Source organism: Microtus oregoni, unplaced genomic scaffold (assembly GCF_018167655.1).
Source record: "Microtus oregoni isolate MIOR12 unplaced genomic scaffold, Mior012 000008F_ref0000371, whole genome shotgun sequence".
Taxonomy (NCBI): Eukaryota; Metazoa; Chordata; class Mammalia; order Rodentia; family Cricetidae; genus Microtus; species Microtus oregoni.
This window is the reverse complement of record NW_024543067.1, coordinates 38,168,642-38,191,128: the sequence shown is the minus strand read 5'-3', so window position 1 is coordinate 38,191,128 and position 22,487 is coordinate 38,168,642. Positions and strand designations below refer to the sequence as shown.

At 46.8% G+C, this 22,487-nt stretch overlaps 1 protein-coding gene and 2 pseudogenes across 8 annotated transcripts in view; 2 read left to right on the top strand and 1 right to left on the bottom strand.

Annotated features, from left to right (window-relative positions):
* Positions 1-12,532, bottom strand: part of Smarca4 (SWI/SNF related, matrix associated, actin dependent regulator of chromatin, subfamily a, member 4) — a 98,355-nt gene extending 85,823 nt beyond the window's left edge. For all 8 annotated transcript variants that reach the window (XM_041657702.1, XM_041657700.1, XM_041657708.1 and 5 more), the window contains exon 1: positions 12,255-12,532. The gene's annotated coding sequence lies outside the window, so the exon portion shown is untranslated. The remainder of the gene's footprint in view (positions 1-12,254) is intronic.
* LOC121451357 lies at positions 1,082-2,072 on the top strand (annotated as a pseudogene).
* On the top strand, positions 8,132-9,205 carry LOC121451902 (annotated as a pseudogene).
* Positions 12,533-22,487: the final 9,955 nt, after the last annotated feature.

Here is a 22,487-nt window from a genome sequence, read left to right as displayed (position 1 = left end):
TTCTGGGGTGGAGAGTTGGCTCAGATTGGCTGCTCTTCCAAAGGAATAAAGTTTGATTCCTAGCAGTCATATGGCAGTTCCAGGCAATCCAACATATTCTTCTGCGCTCCACAGGCACCAATCACAAAAATGGTGGACAGATACAGTGTGCAGGCAAAACCTTTATAAACATATGTATATATGCTGTAGAATATTCCTTTCCATTGTGTGAAGATGTGTTACTGTGATTGTTTTAATAAAGAGCTGAATGACCAACAGCTAGGCAGGAAGAGGTTAAGCAGAACTTCTGAGGACAGTGCGTTCGAGGCCAGCCTGGTCTACAGAGTGAGTTCCAGGACAGCAGAGCTGTTACACAGAGAAAACCTTCAGGGAAGAAGAAAGGAGAGAGCAAGACATGAAGGAGGAGAGGTAAAAGCCATGAGTCACATGGCAACACCGAGATGAACAGAAATGAGTTAATTTAAGTTATAAGAGCTAGTGGGACAAGCCTAAACTACAGGCCAAGTTTTCTCCATGTGGTTATTTGGGAACTGGCAGACAAGACAGAGAAAAAGACTGCCCGCTGTACGCCATCTCTCTCCCTCCCTCCCCCCCCCCCATGGTTATTTGGGAGCTGGCAGGCAGGACAAGAAAAGACTGCCCTCTTGCTCCCCCCCACACACACACATGTGTGCGCACACATATGCACATGCGCACACGCACACACAAAGTTTCAAATGCTTTAATTCAGTTTTAAGTTTTGTTTTTTTTTTAAAGGATCAAGTGTTCCAACAGTTTTCAGGCTAACTAGAGGAAAAAACAGAGTAGGGTATCCTCTAGCCGGTTGTGGAAAGAACAGATGTGACAGCTACATTCATAGCTCTAGCTACTGTAAAGGCTAAAGCTGGAGGATAGGAGTTTAAGGGTAGCCTTAAACAAAAGACCAGAAGCAGCAGGACCCCTCTTCTTCGAACCAAGTCCTCCACCTGCCAACTCCCCTCTTCCCTTCAGTCAACTCTCGCCTCCAGTGACCAAAGACTTGGCCACTCAAAGTCCAGCTCCCCAAATTGCTGGAACACCAGTATGACTGAAGATGCATTAAAATGCCACTCTCACCATCAGGGTACTTGTGCATGGAAAGGATGCTGGCAGTGACATTGGAAAGGAAAGAAAATCTGTTAAGATTCTTGAGAAGAATGGTACACATATCAACATCTCAGAAGGAAATTGTCCTGAGATAATTATCACGTTGGCTGGATCCACTGATGCCATTATCAAAGCCTTTACTACGATCATCGACAAACTGGAAAAAGTCATTAGCATCTCTACAACCAATAGCACTGCTGCCCATAGACCTTCAAGTTAGCTTACAGCTGGTGGTCCCTGCTAGTCAGTGTGGCTCTCTTTAGAAAAGGCAGTAGCAAAATAAAAGCGTATAAGGACTAGCTAAGGTCCAGGTGGCAGGGGATATGCTCCAACTCAACTGAGGGGCAATCACTCTTGCTGGCCCTCTAAAATCCATCATTAAGTGTTACAAACAGATCTTTGAGGTCATGTTGAAGACTGTCTATTCCCTTCCCACCAAGGGTGTAACCATCCTGTGCCAGCACAAGCCCTTGAGTTCTCCAGTTGTTTTTGCAGGCCTATACCATTCAAGGACATATGCCATTCCACAGCTAGATTTTACCAAGCTGCACCAGATGGCAATGTAACAGTCTCATTTTTCCATGACTCACGGCAATATCAGATTCAATGCAGGTTTGGGTGTACCTGCTCAAACTACTTCTCATGAATCTCTAAATGATTTGATTGGCTCCATAATTGTGTGTCAAGTAGTTAAAAATCAATGAGATCCATAAGATCTGGGGTGCAGATCAAAATTTTTCCAACCTAGTGGAAGGATCTACTGACAAGCAGGTTACCTCACTGGATCTGCTGCCAGCATTGTCCTGGCTTAGTTTTAAATCAGTATCAGGCTTTTTCTTGGAGACAGGTGGTACAAGGAGTGCAGATTCATCCATAATCCCTTTCTATTGTTCTGTACCACCCATGATCCATCTGTGTCATTTCTGAACAGAGGTTCCAGGTTTTAAATAGTTTGCAAATTTTCAGCTTCTACATACTTTATCATCCACTCATGTTTTGTTTGTTTGTTTGTATCAGGGTTTCTCTATGTATCCCTGGCTGTCCTGGAACTCACTCTGTAGCCCAGGCTGGTCTCGAACTCTCAGAGATCCACCTGCCTCTGCCTCCCAAGTGCTAGGATAAAAGGTGTGCACCACCACTGCCGGTCCACTCATGATTATTTTTTAAGATTTTATTTTTTATGTATACAATACAGTGTTCTGCCTCCATGTATGACTGTATGCCAGAAGAGGGCACCAGATCTCATTGCAGATGGTTGTGAGCCACCATGTGGTTGCTGGGAATTGAACTCAGGACCTCTGGAAGAGCAGTCAGTGTCCTTAGCCCCTCCACTCATGATTTTTTTTTTGGTTTTTTTTTTTTTTGAGACAGGGTTTCTCTGTGGTTTTGGAGCCTGTCCTGGAACTAGCTCTTGTAGACCAGGCTGGTCTCGAACTCACAGAGATCCTCCTGCCTCTGCCTCCCAAGTGCTGGGATTAAAGGCGTGCGCCACCACCGCCCGGCCACTCATGATTTTTTAAGTAAAGCATTTTAATTCCTTTTCCTGTTGTTACCTTGTTATCCATGTTTTCTAAGCTTCTCCCCCCCCCCTTTTTCTGGAGGTAGAGAAAGCTAATGAAATTCTGTTTGTTATGGCAATGTAAGAGTGGAATATTTCCATTTAGTTCTATGATGCAAGGAATTAAAAAAAAAAAAAGATGGCTGAGCGGTGGTAGAGGCAGGTAGATACCAGTAAGTTTGAGGCAAGCCTGATCTACAGAAAATAAGTTCCAGGACCGGGCGGTGGTGGCACACGCCTTTAATCCCAGCACTTGGGAGGCAGAGGCAGGCGGATCTCTGTGAGTTCGAGACCAGCCTGGTCTACAAGGGCTAGTTCCAGGACAGGCTCCAAAGCCACAGAGAAACCCTGTCTCGAAAAAAACAAAAACAAAAACAAAAAAAAAAGAGTAAGTTCCAGGACACAGAGTTCGGACAGCCAGGGATACACAGAGAAACCTTGTGCCAGAAAACAAAACCATAAATAAACAAACAAATAAATAAATAAGGGCTGGAGCTTTAAAAACAAAAACAAACAGAAAAGTCCTGACAACTAGGAACCTAGGACCAACAAACAAAGAGCACTGACTGCTGCTCTTCCGTGGACCTGGGTTCTGTTCCCAGCACCCATATGGCAGCTAACAGTTGTCTCTGACTCCACACACAGATAGACATGCAGGGGAAATACCAATGCAAATAAAATTTTTAAAAAAGAAAACATTCCTCCTATGGGCTTCCCCATTTCCTAGGCAGCTGGAGGAGCAACACAGAGCTGAGGCAAACCTGCAAGCAGCACCAGAAAATGCTAGCTCACTATCTCCTTACAACCCCAAACCCAGCACAAGCCAAACTTCCCTTTGTCAATCAGCTGAGAGCAAAGCTGTTTGACTGCTACGGCCTCTCAACGTGACTCCTAAACAGACTTCATTTTGGGTTTTTTGTTTTGTTTTTCTCTTTTTGGAGACATTATTTCATTGTGTAGCCCAAGCTAGGGCTCTGGATTCTGCTGCCCTTAACTCCCATTGACAGGGTTACACAGGTAAACCAGCACCCAGTTTAATAGCACCCTTTGAGGGCCAGGCGTGTTAGCACACACCTTTTATCCCAGCACTTGGAGCAGAGGTAGGCAGATCTCTGAGGTAAGAGGCCAGGTCAGCCTGGTCTACACATTGAGATATGTGCAGAAAAGCAAATGCAACATAGACCCTGTCCCAAGGGGAAAAAAAAAAAAGAAAAGAACAAAGAAAGAAAGACCAGCTTTTAGTTACTCATTATTGTGGGGGTAAAAATACCATGACTGTAAAAGCAATTTAAGGCAGAGAGAATATATTCTGGTTTATGGTTCTAACGGACTAAGAGTCCATCATGGTGGGCGCGCGCATGGAAGCAGGAGCACGGAGCTGTGAAATCATGTCTTCGACCATAAACACAAAGCAGAAAGAGTAGGACTATGAACTCTTCAATCACTACCCAACTGATCTACTTCCTCCAGCAAGGCTACATCTCCTAAACCTCCCCAGGCAGCACCACCAACTGGGGCTCAAGTCCTCCAACGCTTGAGATTATGGGGAACATGCTCATTTAAACCACCACAGAAAGTACAAGAGGCTCTTAAAAGTGTCATTTAGGGCTAGAGAGACGGCTCAGTGGTGAAGAGCACTTGCTGCTCTTCAAGAAGGCCAGGGTTCAGTTTCTAACACACACATATCTAATGTCCTACAACTCCTGTTCCAGGGGATCTGACATCCTTCTGGCACCCTTGGGTACCTGTACACATGACACATATATACACATACAAATGCAATCTATAAATAAAAACAGCACTTGCTCCTCAAGCTGCTGTCTCTAAACATGGGGCTGCAGAAAAGGTAGAAAGTGTGCAGAGCTACCTACCATCAGTCAACCAGCCTGCAAACACGGAGAAAGAACAAGGAAGGAAGCTCTGCACAGGGAACAGTAACCAAATGAGTGCATCAAGATAGGGGCAATCAGCCTCTGCCTACCTCACTAAGAAAGCAACTGAGGGATTGGGAAGGCGGCTCAGTGAGCAAAGCAGCTGCTCTGAAAACACTCAGGTAAATACTAGGTAGGTGTGCCCACGATAGCAAAGGGGCTCAGAAGACTAGCCCAGTGAGGTCTGGTTTCAAAAGCTCAATATACAAGGCAGACAGAAATTAAGGAAGATGTCAACCATGGGCCACCACACACACGTGCCTGCACATCTGCAAGTAGACATAGCTGTAAAAAAATAAATAAAAATGCAGGTGGACAGTGCCACAACTGTAATCCCAGCACAGGGAAGTGACAGGACCCTGGGCTCACCAGTCAGTCTAAACCAGTGAATGAACATACTCCAGGCTGAGACAGAGTCTTGTTAGGGGCTGGAGAGAGCTCAGTGATTAAGGACACTTGCTAAGCCAGGCAATGGTGGAGCAAAACTTTAATATCAGCACTCAGGAGACAGAGGCAGGAGGATCTCTGTGAGTTCAAGGCCAGCCTGGTCTACTGATCAAGTTCCAGGACAGCCAGAGAAACACAGAGAAACCCTAATTGCAGCTCTTACAGAGGACCTGAGTTAAATTCTCACCATCCATAAGTTGGATGTAACTCTAGCTCCAGGGGATCCAATAAATATCCTTTTCTGGCCTCTGGGACACTTGCATTCACATACAAAAAGCCAACACAGAAATTTCAAATAAATCTTAAAAAAAATTAAACTTAGAAAGTGTGTATGAGAGACTGAAGAAATGGCTCAGAGGTTAAGAACACTGACTGCTCTTCCAGAGATCCTGAGTTCAATTCCCAGGTCTCACATGATGGCTCACATCTATCTGTAATGAGATCTGGTGCTCCAAACACTATATACATAACAAATAAATCTTTAAAGAAAAGAAACTGTGTGTGGTACTAAGCTCTTACATCCTTTCTATTTTCACTCACTTGAATGCCACTTAAGATGAACACCCTGAGAGAGTCAGATTGGTCTCAGTCCTCAGGGAGTTCTCTGAATTGAACAGTGCAGGGGTGGGAGTGGGGCTACAAGGCTGGAGCACAGACACTTAACCTCTCCACCCCTAGGATGGGCATGCCACCACTGGCCAGACTGTGCCCACTCCCCACATTTGCAGTATCTGCAGCAGGTTACACAAACCTGTCCTGTCTATCTCCCTTTTTTTTTTTTTTTTTTTTTTTTTTTGGTTTTTTGAGACAGGGTTTCTCTGTAGCTTTGGTGCCTGTCCCGGAACTAGCTCCTGTAGACCAGGCTGGCCTCGAACTCCCAGAGATCCACCTGCCTCTGCCTCCCGAGTACTGGGATTGGATTAAAGGCGTGAACCACCACCGCCCGGCTCCATCTCCCTTTTCTTGATTAAGACTAGTTCCAGCCCATTAGACCTCTCACTAGTTCCCACTAGCCTGCTGTATTCACAAATAACATAGGTGGGGGGAAGCTACCACCAGGGGCATAGAAGACTGTAGTTGACAGAGAAGCAAGGAACAACAGGTCACTGAGACTCCAGGCACAGGACACTGGAAAATGAACAGCAGTGGCTACCACCAGCATCACACACAGCCACCAGGATTCCAGGTCCAACTTCAAAGGCACAGTGAGATGGCCCACAGTGCAACTCTCCTGAGACTTTTAGGACAGGCAAGAAACACATCAGATGTCCCTGATCCACACACACACCCCAACTATCACAGGTGATACAGCAACTGTCATGAAGCCACCTGCTTCCTGAGCCAGTGAAGCATACCTAACTGGCAAAACAACTTAAAACTGACAAAGAGCCATACTGTTAAAAATGGGCACATGTTGCTTGCTTTTCTGTTGTTGGATCTGATGCTTTTGTTTGTATTTTTGAGACAGTCTCACCAGATAACCCTAGCTGGCCTGGAACTATGTAGATCAGACTGGCCTCAAGTTCATCTATCTCCACCTGTCTTTGCTTCTGAGAGCTGGGATTAAAGGCAACACCACCACACCCAGCTTGAGCTTGTACTTTTGATCCTCCTACCTCTCCTTTCCAAGTGTTGGGGTCACAGGCATACACTACCATACTGGTTTACACAGTGCTTGAGGTGGAGTCTCAGACTTCAAGCACTCTACAAACCAAGCTACACCTCCAGCAACTTTAACACACATTGAATGGTGAACACATGCAACAAAAGCTGAACTGTTAGCTGGGCACAGTGGCTTACACCTATAACCCTGGTACTTTGGAGGGCGAGGCAGAAGGACCTCAACATGGAGATTGACATGAGCTTCACTTCAAGTACCAAGCCAGCTAGACTACATGAGACCTAAACAGAGCCCACATCCACTACCCAAAAATCCCACCACTTGGGAAACAAGGGAAGGTGTTCAAGGTCAAGGTCACTCTCAGGCATGTAATGATTTTGAGGCCAGCCTAAACTATATGAGTCTATTTCATAAGTTCTAGAAACATCTTGGGGTGCAAGGACAGGAAGGGGTCAAGGCTGATCTGTCTGCTAACATCCATTTGCTTATTTCTAATACAGTGCCTTCCTGGTGGGAAACAAAGGGAAGCCAATGAGGGCCCCCTTCCTTTTACGAAGCTGTGGGAAAGTCAAGCCCCAGACAAAGCCTTCCCCTAACATGCCACTCAACTGTACAAACAGAAACCTTCACAGCAGCAGCTGCAGTTACACAGGAAACAGCAAAATCACTAGTTACCTTAATGAGCTTAACACTTCCTCTAAGAGATGACATCAGTAAGATCTCTTGGTCTTGACATATCCCAGATTATACTGCCATTTTCATTCAGAGCTTTTAAACATCCCTTCCCCCCCCCAAAAAAAACCAAAAACAAACAAAAAAACAACAATAAACAACAACAACAACCAAAAAAAGAAAGCCAGGTGGTGGCGCAGGCCTTTAACCCCAGCACTCAGAGGCAGGTGGATCTCTCTGAGTTCAAGGCCAGCCTGCTCTACAAGAGCTAGTCTAGGACAGGCACCAAATCTACACAGAGAAACCATGTCCTTAAAAAAAACAAACAAACAAACAAAGAGTTCATGAAACAGAAATGGCTCAGCTGTAAAAGTGTGACATAAGAATAAGAACCCATAGTACTCTAGAGGCAGAGAGGCAGGTGCATCTCTGTGAGTTTGAGGCCAGCCTGGTCTACAAGAGCTAGTTCCAGGGCAGGCACCAAAGCTACAGAGAAACCCTGTCTCGAAACAAACAAAAAACCAACCAACCAAACAAACAAACAAAAAATAAGAACCCACATAAATGTTGGAAGGAAAGAACCAACTCCAGAGAATTGTCCTCTGACCTCCATAAGCCACTGTGACACACTCTTCACACATTACACTCATTTTATGAAATAACTTTTTTTTTTCAAGACAGTTTCTCTATGTAACAGTCCTGGCCAGTGACTGGCAGTGGGCTCCCGGCGAGAGCGCCAGCGCCGAGGACTGCTAGGACTGCTTGGCCGACAGGGGGATGAGGAAGCAGGCTTTGACGGAGCCCGTCGCCTTGGAGCATGAGCGCTGCGCGGCCTCAGGCTCATCCTCCTCCGGCTTGGCGGCTGCAGCATCGACTGCTGCTTGAAGCAGAACCTGCGTCTGGCGGGCAAGGGGGTGACGCGGGCATGAAGCAGACGTTGGGCAGACGAAAGAGACTGTGGTTCTTACTGAGGAAGATAATTCTCTGTGTTCTGGGGTTCTACACTGCCATTCCTTTTCTTGTCAAACTGTGTCCTGGGATACAGGCCAAACTAATTTTCTTGAATTTTGTGAGGGTCCCCTATTTCACTGACTTGGAAAAAACCACAGGATCAAGGTTTGAATCATACCTGCAATTACTACCTCCAGCCAGAGGATGATGTGACTATTGGAGTCTGGCACACCATCCCGTCCACCTGGTGAAAAAATGCGCAAGGGAAGAACCAGATGTGGTATGAGGATGCTTTGGCTTCTAACCACCCCATCATTCTATACCTGCATGGGAATGCAGGCACCAGAGGAGGCGACCACCGTGGAGCTGTACAAGGTGATGAGTTTCCTTGGTTACCATGTGGTCATCACCTTCGATTACAGGGGTGACTCGGTGGGAACACCACTGGAGCGAGGTATGAGGTATGATGCGCTCCATGTCTTTGGATCAAAGCAAGAAGTGGTGGCAACCCTGTGTATAATGGGGGCCATTCACTGGGCACTGGAGTGGCAACGAATCTGGTATGGCACCTGAGAGAGAGATAGACGCCGCCAGATGCCCTCATATTGGATTCTCCATTCACAAATATCCGTGAAGAAGCAAAGTCACCCATTTTCAGTGATATATCGAACTTCCCTGGCTTTGACGGGTTCTTCCTCGACCCCATTACAAGCAGTGGAATTAAATTCGCAAATGAGGGAATGTGAAGCCCATCTCCTGTCCTCGGCTCATCTTGCATGCTGAGGATGTCCCCTTTCACTCAGACCTTGGTTACAGACATGAGTACATCTACAAGAGCCCTGGGCTTCCACGGATATGAGGGAATTCCTAGGGAAGTCGGAACCAGAGCGCCAGCACTGAGCCTGGCATGTGAAGGAGCATGAAGACCCACCCTCCTTCCCTTCTCCCCTGGCCAGCAGTCTGGTACCTAGTAGCCCAGGGTATCGCTACCTGTGGTGCTCAGGAGCCCAGTGTGTACCTAGAAAGGACTCAGACCCAGCAGGCAGAGGCTCCCCAGACGGATCTGTGAGGAAAACACGGTGGCAGGCAGGTGGCCCTGACATGTACTTTTGGGACTCCATATGCCTTGTGTGGGGCACAGGGAACCTGGGAGGGGCCTGGGAGCTCAGGACCACTCCCTCTGGCACCACCATTTAAACTATGGGGAAATGATTCCTTCTGCTCTTCCTGGCGTACAGAGTGGACTCTAAGTGGTTCGGTTTGTCCCCTTCAGCTCGTGTACCTGCTTGCCTTCCTCAGCTGACCCTGCCTCTCATGGCATCTGCTCACCTGGATCTGCACTTCCTGCCATTCTGCCCACCTGTCTGGCTGTAGACTGAGCATTTATTTAAGAATAAAATCTTGCCGGGCGATGGTGGCGCACGCCTTTAATCCCAGCACTCGGGAGGCAGAGGCAGGTGGATCTCTGTGAGTTCGAGACCAGCCTGGTCTACAGAGCTAGTTCCAGGACAGGCTCCAAAGCCACAGAGAAACCCTGTCTTGAAAAACCAAAAAAAAAAAAAAAAAAAAAAAAAAGAATAAAATCTTGGTGGTGGTTTTTCTTAAATAAAAAAAAAAAAATGAGGCTGGGCGGTGGTGGCGCACGCCTTTAATCCCAGCACTCGGGAGGCAGAGGCAGGCGGATCTCTGTGAGTTCGAGGCCAGGCTGGTCTACAAGAGCTAGTTCCAGGACAGGAACCAAAAGCTACAGAGAAACCCTGTCTTGAAAAATAAAAAAAAATAATAAAAAAAAAATAAACGAAAGGAAGGAAAGGAGGGAGGGGGAGGGGGGAAACAGTCCTGGCCCCCTATTCACTCTGTAGACCAGGCTGGCCTCAAACTCATTTACATTCAATACACAAGAAAGAGAGTGCAAATGAGACTGGGGCTGGCATGGGCTTTTGAGCCTCAAGGCCCACCAACAGTGAAACACCTCCTCTAAAAAGGTCACAAAACTTAAACCTTCCCCAAAACAGGTCCAGCAAGCTTTCAAATACGTATGAGCTTCTGGGGGCTATTCTCATTCAAACCACACCATCACTGTAAGCTCTGCGTTGTTCCCAGCACCACAAAATAAAATAACAACAATGAAACCAGAAGACTAACTTTTAATGTCATTTCACTGAAGCCCATCACCAGGTGAGGTGGCACCGGTCACACCTGTTTCACAGGATGAATGCCAAGACTCAGGGGTCTGCATATGAATTAGAGCTCTGAAGAACTACCTGGTGGCAAGATTGCTCACCAGGCAAAAGCACTTGCTGTCAATCTGATGACCTGGAATTCAATCCCCAAGACCCATGGGCAAAAATCTGCTCCTCCACATATCACACAAAATTAAACAAGTTGTTTTTTAGATTTTAACACTTTTATGTGTATGAGTGTTTTGCGTGTATGTATATCAAGATTGGTGTCTAAGGAGGTAGTGAACATCCGTATGGGTGCTGGGAATTGAACCCAGGTCCTAAGCAACAAGTACTCTTAACCATGGAGTCAACTTTCCAGCCTACAAAAAAATGTTTTCAGTTCAAAAAAAGTAGTAACGGCCGGGCGGTGGTGGCGCACGCCTTTAATCCCAGCACTCGGGAGGCAGAGGCAGGCGGATCTCTGTGAGTTCGAGACCAGCCTGGTCTACAAGAGCTAGTTCCAGGACAGGCTCCAAAGCCACAGAGAAACCCTGTCTTGAAACACCCAAAAAAAAAAAAAAAACAAATAAAATGAATGAATACATCTGCAGCCAAGGAAAATGCCCTCTCATTTCCAGCCCCTTGCCCTGAAGACATGTGTCACACAGTAAGGACTGACTATCCGCGGAGCAGTCAACGACAGTGCAAGAACACTGGCTGAACACCTCTCATCCCAGCACTTGGGAGGTGAAGGCAGGAGGAGGAGGAGGAGGAATTCAAGGCCAGTCTGGGCTACTTAAGGAGTTGGAGGTCAGCTTTGGTTCTATGAGATCCTGTCTCCGAAATCACAATAATAATGATGATAATGCAGGAACTATTTGCCCAGTTTTTCCCTTGTACAAAGGAGGAAACCAACGGAGCAGAGAGAAGAAGCGACTTTGCCTAAGGCCACACAGCCGACGCTGACAGCCGGCGCGGGGCATCAAACTCAAAGCCAGTCTGTCAATTCAAACTAAACTTGTTTCCAAATCCTGCGAAGCAGCCGGAGTCCCTGCAAGTGGGGAGGGCATCAAGTCGATGCCTTCGATGCTTTAAAATAAAAAGCCCTATCTGGAAAGCAAGGAAGGGAGGGCCAAGGGACTCGAGAGAAAAACAATGCCTCCGTGAGCAAACGTTCCTAGGCATCTTTCAGTTTTTAGGAAAACATTTCAAAGTCACTACCTGCAAGGAACGGAAGAAGTTATTTACTTTTCCTTCAAGATCTTCAGTAATAAAATTTGTCAAAACAAGAGATGTCTTGGGAACGAAGAGGGTTCCTGACTGCGTCCAAGCCACTCTGGACATCAATATCTGAGGTAAAATGTTGCTCCAGACGCCCGACCACAGCGCATTAAGATCGCACCCGTTACAAACAGGACAGAAAAGACCAAACAGCTAGCCATTGTTGAAAGTTGGGGTCACAGAAATTAAAGTTGAGAGATCTGAATCTCTGGAACGCCAAAGGGAGGGAGCTTTGTCCCAAGATCTCACGAGAACGCGCGCGCGGCCTCCACGAGGCCCAGGGCCACCCGCCTCGCCGGCCACGGAGCCGGGAAGCGGCCGCGGTCTCGCTGCACTGCGGTCTGAGCCGCGCGCAAGGCTTCTTGACCCTCGGGCGCCGCCGTACCCCGACCCCGCTCGGGTCGCCCGGCTTCCCCCTCCCCCTCCCGGCGCCTCGGCTTCATTCAAACCGTCTTCCCCAAGCCCCGGGCGCCTCATTTCGCCTGCGAGTCTCCGTTCCTTACCCGGAGGTACCGGCGCCGTAGCCTTCCTGGCGCCTCCCCCAACCCTCCACGAGGGGTCGGGGACAGAGTGGGCGTCTCGCTTCTCCTCGCGAAACAAAGAAGCTGTCGCCGCCGCTGCCAAGCGAGGGGAGAGCCTGGCGCGCGTGCCCGCTCAGCTCCGGCAGGCCGCCCCCCCAACACACGCAGCCCGCGCGCCTGCCACGCGCGCGCCCGCCTCCCTCCTACCCAGTCCACGACTCCGGCTTCCGCCGCCCGCCCGGCCTCGTGCGCGCGCTAGGCCACCCTTCCGCTCCCTGTGCGCACGCGCAGGAGTTCGCTGCGCGCACGCGCGCCGGTCCTCTGAGGGAGCGAGGGGGTGGGTGGGTCCAGACGCCGCACAAGATCCTGACGCACCGCCCCAGTGGGGCGCTGGGCGGCTCTGCGCATGCGTACAGCTCCAAACTGGGCCTCAACCCGGGGAGCATGCGCAAAGGGTGCACCACTGCGGCGAGGACTCAAGGTTGGGGGGAGGGGACTTTGTGGTCCTGATGGGAGATAGGCGTGATGAAAGCGAGCCCTTAGGCTCGGAAATGAGCACCCAGGGTGGAAACTGAAGCCGAGGAACGGTCAGACTGCCCAAGGACTGTACAGAGCCCACACGAGGCCAAGGGCAGGCCTGGGAAACTCTTTGATCCTGGCGCTGGCGTGGCCCTGACTGCTCTGCAAGGCTCTGCCCTGGCCACATTTCCTGCAGAACCTGCTGAGGCCCATTAATTAGCTTTCCAAATATATATTGAGCTGTCATCAGCTCCTAGCCGCCCTCGGGTTCAGAATCGGTGGGTAGCAGGATGAGTGCGTGAAATGTGCAGTGTGTGAGGTGGGCACAGCCAGGTCACAATTTTCCTTCCCGTTCCTAAGAAGGAAGGACGGTAGAACTTGGTGCAAGTGTAGAGATTCCAAGCCTCTACTTGAGTTTGAAAAATATTTGGTGGTTGGGGCTGGAGAAATGGTTCAGAGGTTAAGAGCACTAACTGCTCTTTTAGAGGTCCTGAGTTCAATTCCCAGCAACTACCATGGTTCCTCACAGCAATCTATGATAAGATCTGGTGCCCTCTTCTGGCATGCAGGCTACTTAGAGGTAGAATGTTGAATAATAATAATAAATAAACATTTAAAAAAAAAAAAAGAAAAAATATCTGGTAGTGATCAGGCATGGTATCCCACGCCTTTAATCCCAGCATTCAGAAGGCAGAGACAAGTGGATTTTTGTGAGTTTAATGCCAACCTTTTTTGCTTTGTTTTCAAGACAGGGTTTCTCTGTGAGGCCCTGGTTGTCCTGGAACTTTCTGTGTAGACCAGGCTGGCCTCCAACTCAGAGATTCTCCTTCTGCTCCCGGAGTGTTGGGATTAAAGGTGTGGACCACCACCACCTGGCCCTACTTAGTCTCCTACATAACAAATTCCAGGACAGCCAGAGATTCAAACATAAAGGCTGGGTTTTTTTCTTTTCTTTTCCTATAAATAAAGAACAACAACACAATGTTTTATGTCAGGAAATCACTGGCAGTGATCCCCCGGCTACTGCTTCCCAAGCCACCAAGACTGGCAGCCTATGGTATTGAATTTATTTAAGGATCCGGAGAGATGAGTCAGCAATTAAGAGCATTGGCTGCTCTTCCAGAGAACCTGGGTTCAAGTCCCAGACCCACATGGCAGCTCAGAACTGCTGGTAACTCCATATCAACTGATCCGACACCTTCATACAGATAATGCAGGCAAACAAGTGCACATGAAATTAAAAATAATTTTTTTATTTATTTATTTCTTTTAAACATAGGCTGTTTTTGTTTTTTTTTAAAGATTTACTTATTATGTACACAGTGTTCAGCCTCCATGCCTGAAGGCCAGAAGAGGGCGCTAGATCTCGTTACAGATGGTTGAGAGCCACCATGTGGTTGCTGGGAATTGAACTCAGGACCTCCAGAAGAGCAGTCAGTGCTCTTAACCACTGAGCCATCTCTCCAGCCCCCAAAAATAATTTTTTTTAAAAAAAAAGATTTATTTTAAAATGGGGCTTGAACTAGAGAGATGGCTAAGAGGTTAATATCACTGACTGCTCTTCCAGAAGACCTGAGTTCAATTCCCAGCAACCACATGGTGGCTCACAGCCGTCTGTAATGAGATCTGGTGCCATCTTTTGGTGTACAGGCATACATGCAGACAGAACACTGTATACATAATAAATAAATCTTTTAAAAAAACAAGAGCTGGGCGGTGGTGGCGCACGCCTTTAATCCCAGCACTTGGGAGGCAGAGGTAGGCGGATCTCTGTGAGTTCGAGACCAGCCTGGTCTACAAGACCTAGTTCCAGGACAGACTTCAAAAAGCTAGAGAAACCCTGTCTCGAAAAAAAAAAAAAAAAAAGAGAGAGAGAGAGAGAGATGGGGCTTGGTGACATTTGCCCTTAATCTCACCAGGTCAGTCTGTGAGTTGTGTCCAAGTCATCCACATAGTGAGTCCCAAGCCAGTCAAGGTTATATAATGAGACTCTTCTCAAAAATAAATATTTCGGCCGGGCGGTGGTGGCGCACGCCTTTAATCCCAGCACTCGGGAGGCAGAGGCAGGCGGATCTCTGTGAGTTCGAGACCAGCCTGGTCTACAAGAGCTAGTTCCAGGACAGGCTCCAAAACCACAGAGAAACCCTGTCTCGAAAAACCAAAAAAAAATAAAAATAAATAAATAAATAAATATTTCGATGACTGATGAAATGGCTCAGCAGTCAAGAGCACTTGCTTGCACAGAGGACCCAAATTCTGTTCCCAGCCAACATCTCAAGTGGCTCACAATTCCTATAGACTGATGCCCTCTTCCGGCCTCCTTAGGTGCACACACACACACACGCACACACACACACACACACACACACACACACAGCATAAAACACACTCAGCCTACAGATGACAGACACACAAATTTTATTTATTTATTTTAAAGTTTTTCAAGATCAGGTTTCTCTGTGTAGCCCTGGCTGTCCTGGAACTAGCTCTGTAGACCAGGCTGGCTCAAACTCACAGAGATTCACCTGCTTCTGCTTCCCAGTTGCTGGGATTAAAGGTGTATGCCACCACTGTTGGTGATTAATTTTTATTTTTATGTGCATTAGTGTTTTGCCTACATATATGTAAGGGTGTAAGATCCCCTAGAACTGGAGTTAGAGACAGTTGTAAGCTACCATGTGGGTGCTGGGAATTTGCCCAGGTCCTCAGGGAGAGCAGCCAGTGCTCTTAACTGCTGAGCCGCCAGTGCTCTTAACTGCTGAGCCATCTCTCCAACCCCCTAATTTTTAGTTTTATTTGTTCTGTGTGTGAAAATTCAGATCCTCTGCAAGACACTACACTTCTAACCACTGAGTCATCTCTCTAAGCCCCTCTGGGGGGAAAAATGTGTATTAGTGTTTTGCCTGTATGCATGTATACCACGTGCATGTGCATGGGTAGTACCCAGGAAGCCAGGTGGTATGACCTGACATGCAGGCACTGGGAACTAAACCGTGGTTCTCTGTAAGGCTTGCTTTTGTTTTTCGACAGGGTCTAGCTATACAGACTGAACTGGACTTCAACTTCAATTACAAGTGTCCACTTTACATACTAGAATTTGGTTGCTTGTTCGTTTGTTTGAGACAGAGTCTATGTAACCTTGCCTGGCCTGCGACTTGTAATATAGATCAGGATGTCTTCAGATTCATAGAGATCCACCCGCCTTGTCTCCAGAGTGCTGGGATTAAAGGCCTGTGCCAGCACTACCAGACATACTAGATCTTTTTTTTTTTTTAATTTATTTTCGAGACAGGGTTTCTCCATAGCTTTTTGGTTCCTGTCCTGAAACTAGCTCTTGTAGACCAAACTGGCCTCGAACTCACAGAGTCCGCCTGCCTCTGCCTCCGAGTGCTAGGATTAAAGGCGTGCGCCACCACCGCCTGGCCATACTAGATCTTTTTAAGTGTCACATATGGGCCAGGAGTGTAATTCTTGCTTGTAGAGCTTACCTAGCATGCATGGAGCCCTGGATTCCATCACCAACACTGAGTAAACTAAGCACGTGGTACATGCCTGTGGGCTCAGAAATAGGAATTTACAGGCATGAAGATCAGTAGTACAAAGTCAGCCTCTGCTACAGAGTGGACTTGAGGTGAGCCTGGACTGTATAAGAATGCTTCAAAGAGGGCCGGGCGTTGGTGGCGCACGCCTTTAATCCCAGCACTCGGGAGGCAGAGGCAGGCGGATCTCTGTGAGTTCGAGACCAGCCTGGTCTACAAGAGCGAGTTCCAGGACAGGCTCCAAAACCACAGAGAAACCCTGTCTCGAAAAACCAAAGGAAAAAAAAAAAGAATGCTTCAAAGATAAACAAGAAAGAAAAATGGGGGAAGGGAGATGAAGAGAGGCCAGGCTACCTGGCTATTAACTGGGCAACTCTGCATCAGCAAATTGGGCCTATCCCATCCCCAGATGGGTACCCACCAGGAAGATCATAAGCAAGAGTCCACATATGTGCAGAAGCTGACTGGAGCAGGGTAACTGCAGACAAGTCTACTGGACCCCATGGCATGCCTTGTGTTCTCCTCCTTTAAAACTGATCTGATGGGGCTGGAGAGATGGCTCGGTGGTTAAGAGCACCGCCTGCTCTTCCAAAGGTCCTGAGTTCAATTCCCAGCAACCACATGGTGGCTCACAACCATCTGTAATGAATGAGATCGGTGCCCTCTTCTGGCCTGCAGGCAGAGTACTGAGAATACTGTATACATAATAAGTAAATAAATCTTAAAAAAAAAATAAATAAAACTGATCTGATGCCTTCTTCTGGGAGGAAGGTGTACATGCAGATAGAGGACCATATACATAAAATAAGTAAATACTTAAAAAAAATTTTTTTTTTTTTGGTTTTTCGAGACAGGGTTTCTCTGTGGTTTTGGAGCCTGTCCTGGAACTAGCTCTTGTAGACCAGGCTGGCCTAGAACTCACAGAGATCCCAGAGATCCGCCTGCCTCTGCCTCCTGAGTACTGGGATTAAAGGTGTGCGCCACCACTGCCTGGCTAGAACTCTTTTTTTTAAATTTTTTTACACATTTTTTAATTGATATTTATTGAGCTCTACATTTTTCTCTGCTCCCCTCCCTGCCTATCCTCTCCCCCCTTCAATCCTCTCCCAAGGTCCCCATGTTTCCAATTTACTCAGGAGATCTTGTCTTTTTCTACTTTCTACTTCCCATGTAAATTAGATCTATGTAAGTCTCTCTTGGTGTCCACATTGTTGTCTAAGTTCTGGGGTTGTGGTTTGTAGGCTGGTTTTCTTTGTTTTATGTTTAAAAACCACCTATGAGTGAGTACATGTGATAATTGTATCTCTGTGTCTGAGTTACCTTACTCAAAATAATGTTTTCTAGCTCCATCCATTTTCCTGCAAAATTCAAGCAGTCATTTTTTTCTTCTGTCTAGTACTCCATTGTGTAAATGTACCACATTTTTCTTATCCATTCTTCGATCCAAGGGCATTTAGGTTGTTTCCAGGTTCTGTCTATGACAAACAAAGCTGCTATGAACATAGTTGAGCACATGTCCTTGTGGCACGATTGAGCATCCTTTGGATATGTACCCAAAAGTGGTATTGCTGGATCCTGAAGAAGCTTGTTTCCTAATTTTCTGAGAAATCGCCACACTGACATCCAGAGGGGCTGCACCAGCTTGCACTCCCACCAGCAATGCAGAAGTGTTCCCTTTTCCCCACAGCCTCTCCTGCATAAGTTGTCATCAGTGTTTTGTTTTTTTTTTTTTTTGGTTTTTCGAGACAGGGTTTCTTTGTGGTTTTGGAGTCTGTCCTGAAACTAGCTCTTGTAGACCAGGCTGGTCTCGAACTCACAGAGATCCGCCTGCCTCTGCCTCCCGAGTGCTGGGATTAAAGGCGTGCACCACCACCGCCCGGCGTCATCAGTGTTTTTGATCTTGGCCATTCTTACAGGTGTAAGGTGGAATCTCAGAGTTATTTTGATTTGCATTTCTCTGATGACTAAGGATGTTAAACATTTCCTTAAGTGTCTTTCAGCCATTTTAGATTCCTCTGTTGAGAGTTTTATTGGATTATGTGATCTTTTGGTGTCCAATTTCTTGAATTCTTTGTATATTTTGGAGATCAGTCCTCTGTCTGATGTGGGGTTAGTGAAGATCTTTTTCCATTCTGTAGGCTGTTGTTTTGTCTTGTTGACCATGTCCTTCTCTTTACAGAAGTTTTTCAGTTTCAGGAGGTCCCATTTATTAATTGTTTCTCTCAGTGTCTGTGCTGCTGGGGTTATATTTAGGAAGTGGATCCCTGTGTCAATATGTTCAAGTGTACTTCCCATTTTCTCTTCTATAAGGTTCAGTGTGGCTGGCTTTATGTTGAGGTCTTTGATCCATTTGGACTTGAGTTTTGTGCATGGAGACAGATATGGGTCTATTTTCATTTTTCTACATGTTGATATCCAGTTATGCCAGCACCACTTGTTAAATATGTTTTCTTTTTTCCTTGATATTTTTTGCTTCTTTATCAAAGATCAGGTGTTCGAAGATGTGTGGATTGATATCTGGGTCTTCTATTCAGTTCCACTGGTCCTCCTGTCTGTTCTTATGACAATAACAGGCAGTTTACAGTACTGTAACTCTGCAGTAGAGTTTGAAGTCAGGGATTGTGATGCCTCCAGAAGTTCTTTTATTGCACAGGATTGTTTTGGCTATCCTGGGTTTTTGTTTTTCCAAATGAAGTTGAGTACCATTCTTTTGAGGTCTTTGAAGAATTTTGCTGGGATTTTAATGGGCATGAAATTTTTTTTAAATATTTATTTATTTATTATGTATACAATATTCTGTCTGTGTGTATGAGGGCACCAGACCTCATTACAGATGGTTGTGAGCCACCACGTGGTTGCTGGGCATTGAACTCAGGACCTTTGAAAGAGCAGGCAATGCTCTTAACCACTGAGCCATCTCTCCAGCCCGAAATTCTTTTTAATATACTTTTATTTTTTGTTTTTTTCGGTACAGGGTTTTTTTGTGTATCTTTGGTATCCTGGAACTCACTCTGTAGACCAGGTGGCCTCAAACTCACAAAAATCCACCTGCCTCTGTCTCCCAAGTGCTGGTATTAAATATGTGTGCCACCACACCTGACAGGCTGGAATTCTTAAGGAGCTGAGGATGGTCTTGAACTCCTGATCCTCTGTCCTCCTCCTCTGAAGTTCTAGGATGACAGGTGTGACCTGCCATGCTTCCAATAAGTTACCTTCTGACCATCCCATCACTTCACCTGTTCATTGGATGGCCAGAACTAGAATGATCTGTCAGCATGCACAAGGCTTCTATGATTTTAAAATCAACAAGATTTTGATTTTTTTAAAATATTTATTTATTATGTATACCATATTCGGTCTATGTATATGCCTACAGGCCAGAAGAGGGCACCAGACCTCATTACAGATGGTTGTGAGCCACCATGTGGTTGCTGGGAATTAAACTCAGGACCTTTGAAAGGGCAGGCAATGCTCTTAACCTCTGAGCCATCTCTCCAGCCCCAAGATTTTAATTTTAAAGACAAGCTTTTCACTATATCCAGGCTGACCTCAACCTCATGAACCCGTCTCAACCTCCGAGTGTTGGAATTAAACTGCCAAGCCCTACCCCTACCAGATGGAAGCTTTTATAGATTCCCACTCTTGTGGTAAGCCGAGTAGGCATGGGTGTGATGGAACCTGCCAGCAATACTAGCCATCTTTAGTTTCTCTTCAGATCCTCTGTTCTCTTATACAGTCCCACTTTCTTCCTGTAGCCTCATTCTGGTTTAGGGAGGAAAATGCATGTTTAGCACACTTGGGATCAAGGCACAGTTTGGGGAGTCCACCTCTTTCCTTCCACTCTGTTCCACCATCTGGGAATCAGTAGCAAGTCATCAGGTTTGGTGGTCAGTGCCTTATCTACTTGGCCATCCTGCCCTGCACCCATTCTTGTTTAAGATGGAGCCTTGTACAGCCCCAGACGGCCTCGCTGAAGGTGACCTTGGACATCTGATTCTCTTGACAGCTGAAATCATTGGTGTATACCACCATGCTTGGTGGATTTCGCTCTGGGGATCAAACCTGCAGCTTTGTTTTTGTTTTTTGTTATTTTTTGTATTGTTTTTTTTCAAGACAGGGTTTCTCTGTGCCCTAGCTGTCCTGGAACTCATGTGTGCCACCACTGCCCAGATAAACCTACAGCTCTGTACATGCTAGATCACAGAGCCACAACCTCTGGCATCACAGTGAAGCACCCAGTATGAAGCCTAGTAGGTGGGCCCTGTGAGTCTTGGTGAAACAGGTTACACCACCCTGAACTAGCTCAACCAGAAACCATGACTCACTAAAGCTTTGGGGCAGGAGAGATGGCTCAGTGTTTAAGAGCATTGGCTGCTCTTCCAGAGGTCCTGAATTCAATTAGCAGAACCCACATGGAAGCTCATAACATCTGTAACTGTAATTCCATGGGATCCAATGCCCTCTTCTGGTGTGCAGATGAACATGCAGACAAAACACTCACATACAAAAAAATACATAAAGAAGTTTTTATTTTGTTTAGTTTTTCAAGACAGGGTTTCTCTGTGTAGCTTTGGCTGTCCCGAACTCACTGTATAGACCAGACTAGCTTTGAACTCAGAGAGTTCAATTCCCAGCAACCACATGGTGGTTCACATCCATCTTACAGTGGGATGTAATGCCCTCTTCTGACATAAAGGCATACATGCAGATAGAACACTCATATAAGTAAAATAAATAAATCAAAAGACAGAAATTTCCACTATGGTCTTCTGGTTGAACATTTTGTCCCCAACTGGTGGCATAGTTTTAGGAGGCTGTGAAAACTTTAAGAGGTGGGACCCAGCTGAAGGAAGCAGATCACTGCGGGGAAGTTATCTTGTCCCTAACCATCTGCTTTTTTCTTGGTTTCCTGTCTGTGCTGGCTAGTCTTGTCAACTTGACACACAGAGTTAGCGGAAAAGCAGGAACCTCAATCGAGATATGCTGGAGTCATCAGAGGAAGGAACCTCAACTGAGGAGCTGCCTCCATGAAATCCAGCGGTGACGCATTTTCTCAGTTAGTGATCAATGGGGGAGGGTCCAGCCCACTGTGGGTGGTCCCATCCCTGAGCTGGTGGTCTTGGGTTCTGTAAGAAAGCGGCCTGAGCAAGTCATGAGGAGCAAGTCAGTAAGCAGCACCCCTCCATGGCCTCTGCATCAGCTCCCATTTCCAGGTTCCTGTCCTGACTTCCTTTGATGAACAGTGATGTGGAAGTGTAAGCCAACTAAACCCTTTGCTCCCCAACTTGCTTTTAGTCACAATGTTTCATTGTAGCAGTAGAAACACTAAGTAAGAGCACATCTTTAATCCCAGCACTCTCTGTGAGTTCAAGGCCAGCCTGGTCTACAGAGTGAGCTGCAGGACAGGATCCAAAGCTACACAGAGAAACCCTGTCTCGAAAACCAAAAGAAGAAGAAGAGGAAGAGGAGGAGAAGGAAGAAAGAAACAGTAAGACATCGTCATAAGATCTGGCTGTGAGGCATTTTCTTTCTTCTTTCTTTTCTTTTCTTTTTTTTTTTTTTTTTTTTTGGTTTTTCAAGACAGGGTTTCTCTGTGGCTTTGGAGCCTGTCCTGGAACTAGCTTTGTAGACCAGGCTGGTCTCGAACTCACAGAGATCCGCCTGCCTCTGCCTCCCGAGTGCTGGGATTAAAAGCGTGCGCCACCACCGCCTGTCTGGCCTCAAACTCTTAGAGAATCCATCTTCCTCTGCCTCCCAAGTGTTGGGATTGAAGGTGTGCACTACCATTGTCCAGCTAGATATTTTCTTTATTAGTGATTGATGGGGGAAGGCCCAGCCCATTGTAGGTGGCTCCATTCCTGTGCTAGAGATCCTGGGTTCTATAAGAAAGCAGGCTGGGAGCCGGGCGGTGGTGGCGCTCGCCTTTAATCCCAGCACTCGGGAGGCAGAGGCAGGCGGATCTCTGTGAGTTCGAGACCAGCCTGGTCTACAAGAGCTAGTTCCAGGACAGGCTCCAAAGCCACAGAGAAACCCTGTCTTGAAAAACCAAAAAAAAAAAAAAAAGAAAGCAGGCTGGCTGGGGGGTAGGGGTGGCGCATGCCTTTAATCCCAGAACTCGGGAGGTAGAGACAGGCAGATCTCTGTGAGTTCAAGACCA